This window comes from Bombina bombina, chromosome 9 (assembly GCF_027579735.1).
Source record: "Bombina bombina isolate aBomBom1 chromosome 9, aBomBom1.pri, whole genome shotgun sequence".
Lineage (NCBI taxonomy): Eukaryota > Metazoa > Chordata > Amphibia > Anura > Bombinatoridae > Bombina > Bombina bombina.
In genome coordinates this window covers 152,912,159-152,919,552 of record NC_069507.1, presented here as the reverse complement: position 1 = coordinate 152,919,552, position 7,394 = coordinate 152,912,159, and positions in this window count along the sequence as shown.

Here is a 7,394-nt window from a genome sequence, read left to right as displayed (position 1 = left end):
GGGAGCGGCAGATTAGGGGCTACTATATTTAAATAGTGCTGGCAATGTGGGTGGGCGGCATATTAGGGGTTATTAGGTTTATTTAATGGTTGCAATGTGGGTGGGTGGCAGATTAGGTGTTAATAAGTTTTAAATAGTGTTTGCAATGCAGGAGGGTGGCTGTTTAAGGGTTAATATGTAGTTTATGGGTGTTAGTGTACTTTGTAACATTTTAGTTATGAGTTTGGTGAAACAGTTTTGTTTTGCAAAATCCATAACTACTGCCCTCAGATGGCGGTAATACTCAAGACCTGTAATACCGGCGCTATGAAAATCCCACACAAAAACATCATTTGTGGAATGGATGTTGCGTTACAGGCTAAAATACTTGCGGTATAGCTATTCAGACACGACTCGTAATATGCGTTCCTGGCCATTACGCTGGAATAGCCATTTTTTCAGAGTTAAAAGCCGTACCGCAACAATTGTAATCTAGCCATCTGTTTGGTTTGGGAGGCATTTTGTGTGCCATTATCCTTAACAGTGACTCTTTCTATTCTCCAGGAGGTGAACAGTTATGAAATAGATTTACCTCCATTGATTATAAAAGAGCTTAATTTTCGACTGAGAACAGTATATAGGCTGCTATAAATTATTTTGAATCTAGGTCAATGAGTATGTAGATAATCAGAGTAATATATCTTTACCCATATGTTTATCTTTAATACCACATACTGTATATTTAGTGCTGATAATATATAATCTGCTAAAATTTGTATTTATTTCTCTATATGCCTTCAGTATGGTAAAGTAAAAGGGAGAATAGCTTACAATTAACTGTAATACCATATTTATTACTGGCCCAATACTTTTAATGTGAATAAATATAATCACTCATATTTCTATATTAATCAGTTATTTTTTACTTCATAACGTAACTTCACAGAATATTCTTTTTTCTCTCTCTGCAGGAGTTTGAATGGTGACGGAAATAATTTATTTTAGTCCCTGTGGATAACTGAGTCATTAAGATTTCTTAAAGGTGTGATTTTGCCTTGATAGAAACTAGGACCGGAACCATTTCATTGACCATAAATGGAAACATTAAAAACTTCAGATTAAATTTATCTTTAAGAACCTCTGGTATCAATTCTTTTGGCATTAAGTTCTATTAAATACTAATTAGCTTTCACAGAAATTATATATATATATATGTGTGTGTGTGCAAAGTAAAATTACAAAGAACTAAAAGTCTACCAATATTTATGTAGTCTAGTATAGAGTCTACTAAAAAAAAGGCAGAAGGGGGTTTTCTAATCTATTTTTCTAAGCAGGACCACATTGTGCTGTTTCTAGAATTAATTAACAACCTTTACCTCTGGAATTCAGTGCACAGACAACACATTATGACAGCACAGATGCCTCTTCTGCGGCTTTATAGTTCTTTAGTTACTTGGCGCACTGCCCAGCATTGTATTGTTCACTTGAAACACAGCTCACACTATTTAAGGAAATGTAAGCATCATTTTAAACTTAGTTGTTCTCCCCTACATGCTGCAAGCAGTTTCTGCTCCTTTCCCTTCTAACCTGCTAGCCATAATCTACATATTGTACCTGCTTGCCATTACTTACATATTGTACCTACTAGCCAATACTTGCATAGTGTACCTACCAGCCATTACTTGAATATTGTACCTACTAGCCATTGCTTGCATATTGTACCTACTAGCTATTACTTGTATAATATACCTACTAGCAATTACTTGCATATTGTACCTACTAGCCATTACTTGCATATTGTACCTACTAGCCAATACTTTCATATTGTACCTACTAGCCATTACTTGCATATTGTAACTACTAGCCATAACTTGCAAATTGTACCTACTGACTATTACTTGCATAATGTACCTACTGACTATTACTTGCGTAATGTACCTACTGACTATTACTTGCATAATGTACCTATTAGCTATTACTTACATAATATACCTACTAGCTGTTACTTGCATAATGTACCTACTAGCTGTTACTTGCATAATATACCTACTAGCTATTACTTGCATAATGCACCTACTAGCTGTTACTTGCATAATGTACATACTAGCTATTACTTACATAATATACCTACTAGCTATTACTTATATAATATACCTACTAGCTATTACTTACATAATATACCAACTAGCTATTACTTGCATAATGTACCTACTAGCTATTACTTACATAATATACCTACTAGCTATTACTTGCATAATATACCAACTAGTTATTACTTGCATAATATACCAACTAGTTATTACTTGCATAATGTACCTACTGGCTATTACTTACATAATGTATCTACTAGCTATTAGTTGTATAATGTATCTACTAGCTGTTACTTGCATAATGTACCTACTAACTATTACTTGTATAATGTACCTACTAGATGTTACTTGCATAATGTACCTACTATTACTTGTATAATGTACCTACTTGCTATTACTTACATAATGTACCTTACTAGCTATTACTTGTATAATGTACCTATTAGCTATTACTTTTATAATATACCTACTAGCTATTAGTTGTATAATGTACCTACTAGCTATTACTTGTATAATGTACCTACTAGCCATTACTTGCATATTGTACCTACTAGCCATTACTTTCATATTGTACCTACTAGCCATTACTTGCATATTGTAACTACTAGCCATAACTTTCATATTGTACTTACTAGCTATTACTTGCATAATGTACCTACTAGCTATTACTTACATAATATACCAACTGGCTATTATTTGCATAATGTACCTACTGGCTATAACTTACATAATATACCTACTAGCTGTTGCTTGCATAATATACCAACTAGCTATTACTTGCATAATGTACCTACTAGCTATTACTTACATAATATACCTACTAGCTGTTACTTGCATAATATACCAACTAGCTATTACTTGCATAATGTACCTACTAGCTGTTACTTGTATAATGTACCTACTAACTATTACTTACATAATGTACCTTATCAGCTATTAGTTGTATAATGCACCTACTAGCTATTACTTGTATAATGTACCTACTAGCTATTACTTGTATAATGTACCTACTAGCTATTACTTGCATAATGTACCTACTAGCCATTACTTTCATATTGTACCTACTAGCCAGTACTTGCATATTGTAACTACTAGCCATAACTTTCATATTGTACCTACTAGCTATTACTTGCATAATGTACCTACTAGCTATTACTTACATAATATACCAACTGGCTATTATTTGCATAATGTACCTACTGGCTATAACTTACATAATATACCTACTAGCTGTTGCTTGCATAATATACCAACTAGCTATTACTTGCATAATGTACCTACTAGCTATTACTTACATAATATACCTACTAGCTGTTACTTGCATAATATACCAACTAGCTATTACTTGCATAATGTACCTACTAGCTGTTACTTGTATAATGTACCTACTATTACTTACATAATGTACCTTATCAGCTATTACTTGTATAATGTACCTACTAGCTATTACTTGTATAATGTACCTACTAGCTATTACTTGTATAATGTACCTACTAGCTATTACTTGCATAATGTACCTACTAGCCATTACTTTCATATTGTACCTACTAGCCAGTACTTGCATATTGTAACTACTAGCCATAACTTTCATATTGTACCTACTAGCTATTACTTGCATAATGTACCTACTAGCTATTACTTACATAATATACCAACTGGCTATTATTTGCATAATGTACCTACTGGCTATAACTTACATAATATACCTACTAGCTGTTGCTTGCATAATATACCAACTAGCTATTACTTGCATAATGTACCTACTAGCTATTACTTACATAATATACCTACTAGCTGTTACTTGCATAATATACAAACTAGCTATTACTTGCATAATGTACCTACTAGCTGTTACTTGTATAATGTACCTACTAACTATTACTTACATAATGTACCTTATCAGCTATTTTTTTTTTTTTTTTTTAAATTTTTATTTATTATTTTATACAAACATGCCACACATCTGAATATTGAAACAGAAATTATGTTTAAAAATTAAAACAATACAAAAACATTACACATTTCAAATGATATGGTATACCTTTGCGCAGAGGCAATAATATATAAATACAAATATGAGACGGGCAAACACCTTAAAATAATACATTCCTAGGCCAGTCCGTCGAACACCCAAAAATACAACAAGTAGATTGATAGACATAAAAAAGCCAAAGACAAAACAATACAAAACACTCATACAGATACACAAAAAAACAACAAAAAAAAAAAAAAAAAAAAAAAAAAAAAAAAAGGGAGGTCCCCCCCACAACCCAGATAGTCCCCCGAGCTAAGCGCATTAGCTATTATCTAGGATAGTTCCGTGAATTTCCCCTCTCAAAACGGCATTTTGGATCCATAAAGAATTTTTGAAAGGTGAGATAAGTCTCCTTTGCAACTCTATTGATTTTGAAAATATATAATCGCACCACTTGTTAAAAAAACGTTCAATCTCATTTTCAGACCCTGATGGAATATCATACTGTTCCAGGATTAATTTATTATCTAACATATTTAGTACCGACGCTAGTGCCGGTCTCTTCTTGGATTTCCAAGAAGAGAATATTACATTTCTAGCACACAGTATTATGAAATTGATAAAATCAGTATTCTCACCCCTGTCATATTTTTTCAAGAAGATAATATCTACTGTGTCCAAAACCAGTTCCTGCTTTAAGACTTTGGCGATCCAATATCTTACTTTATGCCAAAACTGAATTACCTTGGGGCAAGCCCATATGCAATGCATCAAATTTGCATTAGGAGCATTACACCGAGAGCATACATAAATTTGAGCCTTATTCCATCTGCCTAAGTCGGCAGGGGTAATATATACTCTATTAATTAGCTTTATATGAGATTCCCTCCAAGAAAGTTGCGGGGTGGCTGCCCATGCTCTGGAAACACTTTTTTCTATTATCTTGATTTCTATACCAGGGATATCGATAGACCATTTTTCGCATAGACGTTCCATAGCCATATGTCCTTCTTTAAATAATGACAAATTATACCATTGCGATATAGAGGTTTTACCCTGAAGGAAAATATGCATGCCAGCATAAACTCTTTCCCAATTTTTGTGATAGCCAGTTAAGGGCTGAGCATTTAAAAAGTGTCTAATTTGAAAATAACCAAACATATCTCTATTAGAGAGATCAAATTTTTCCTTTAAGGTACTAAAAGAGTGAATAAGATTCCTATCTAAGTCTAAACATTGATAAAAAAATTCCAATCCCTTAGATTTCCATCTTTTAAAGATTTCTGAGTCAGTCCCTGCGGGAAATTCTGGATTGTTTTGTATAGGCTGAAATTTAGAACAGTGGTAATTAATATTTTGAGCCCGGCAAAATTTTTGCCACGCTATTATCGGATTTTTAAAGGTATACATTTTTTTAAGCAATAGAGGCCAGTCTTTGTGATTCATATGTACAAGTGCCTTGAGTGAACAAGGTTTAAAAAAGTCAGCTTCAATATCTCGCAGTGCTAATGCCCATTTATCCGTTAACCAGTCTGGAACGATCTTTAAAAGACATACAATATTATACTTTTGTATTGATGGAAGACTTAATCCAGCCTGCTCTTTTGGCTGGCTAAGTCTTTTTAATGAGAGCTTTGATTTAGAATTTCCCCATAGAAAACTACTAAGAGCCGTATTTAACTGTTTTATGTCCCCTTTTTTTAGGAAAAGTGGGATATTTTGCATAACATATAGCAATTTAGGCAATGCGATCATTTTAATTAAGTTTATTTTGGCCGCAAGTGTTAATGGAAAAAGTGACCATTTAGCCATATCTTGTAGAATTTTTTCAATTACTCCAGAATAATTTGACTTATACCACTCCTCCGGAGAGGTTGACACAAATATACCTAAATATTTTATATTTTTAACTTCTTTAAAAAGCGGAGTCGCGAAGGAGTCATTGGTGCGATTTAACCATATGATTTCCGATTTTTTGGAGTTAATTGCATAACCTGAAAAGGTTCCAAACATATCCAACAAATTCAATAACAACGGTACATTTTCCCCCGTATTAGACAGAAATACGAGTAGATCGTCCGCGTAAAGAGAGATTTGGGCAGCGGAGTTCCCTACTTTAATCCCCTTGATTGTCTTGCGGAGAGCAATTGCGAGAGGCTCGATGTAGAGATTAAACAAGAGCGGGGACAACGGACATCCCTGACGCGTGCCTCTAAATAATTGGAAAAACTCTGTACATTCACCGTTAACTATTAATGCGGATCTCGGATTCTTATATAGCGCCTGAATAAAAGATAGAAAAGGGCCTTTAAAGCCAAACTGTTCCAGGGTAAAACTTAGGTGTTCCCAGCTAATAGAATCAAAGGCCTTTTCGGCGTCTAAGGCGATAATTGCCTTATCCTCAGTTTCTAAAACCTTTAATTGCTTTCTTGCATTATAATACTCCACCGTCAACAATAATTTCCGCAAATTTAGGAATGATGATCTGCCTTTTAGAAAGCCTGTTTGATCCGTATGTATTAAGCTAGGGAGAACTTTCTGAAGCCTTGTTGCCAAGATACTGGAGAGAAGCTTATAGTCCGTATTCAATAACGAAATCGGACGATATGAGTCTACTTTTTCTGCATTCTTGCCCTTTTTCGGCACTAAAACAATTAATGAGGCGCTAAAATTAACCGATATTGGCTGATCCTGAACAAAATATGCATTAAATAAACCATGTAAGGGTTCTATCACTTGATCTGACAAGATTTTATAATATTCTGCTGGCAAGGTATCAGGGCCCGCCGCTTTATTAAGACTACATTCCTTGATCGCCTGGCTAATTTCTTCTTTATCAATTGGCGCCTGCATGGCTCCAACTGCCTCCGGTTCTATACGTGGTACCTTACAGGTATTCCAAAATGCTGTTTTATTAGTTTCATTGGTATCTCGCGCAAGGAAGATCTGTTTATAATATTCTAAGAATTCCGCACTATCTTTAGTATTAGTGAGCCTTCTGTCCTTAGACGTTATTACTGGAATATAATTCAGGCCCCGATTCTGTCTCACTAAATTAGCTAAATTCTTCCCTATCTTACCCCCATATTTATACATCCGTGCATGAGACCGAGTAAGATCACTTGCCGCTTTTTGTTGAAGAAAGATCTCTCTTTCCCTTTTAGATTGCAGATATTTTTGCCAGTTAGTCGGGGATGCCTCTTGTATATATGTACTATAAGCGTTAGATAACTGGTTTGAAAGCTGGACGTCCCGAATCTGATTTTTTCTCCATATTTTATGTAGATAAGCTTTTACTTCTCCGTGTAATACCACCTTTGAGGCTTCCCAATATGTTTCAGGACTGGAGA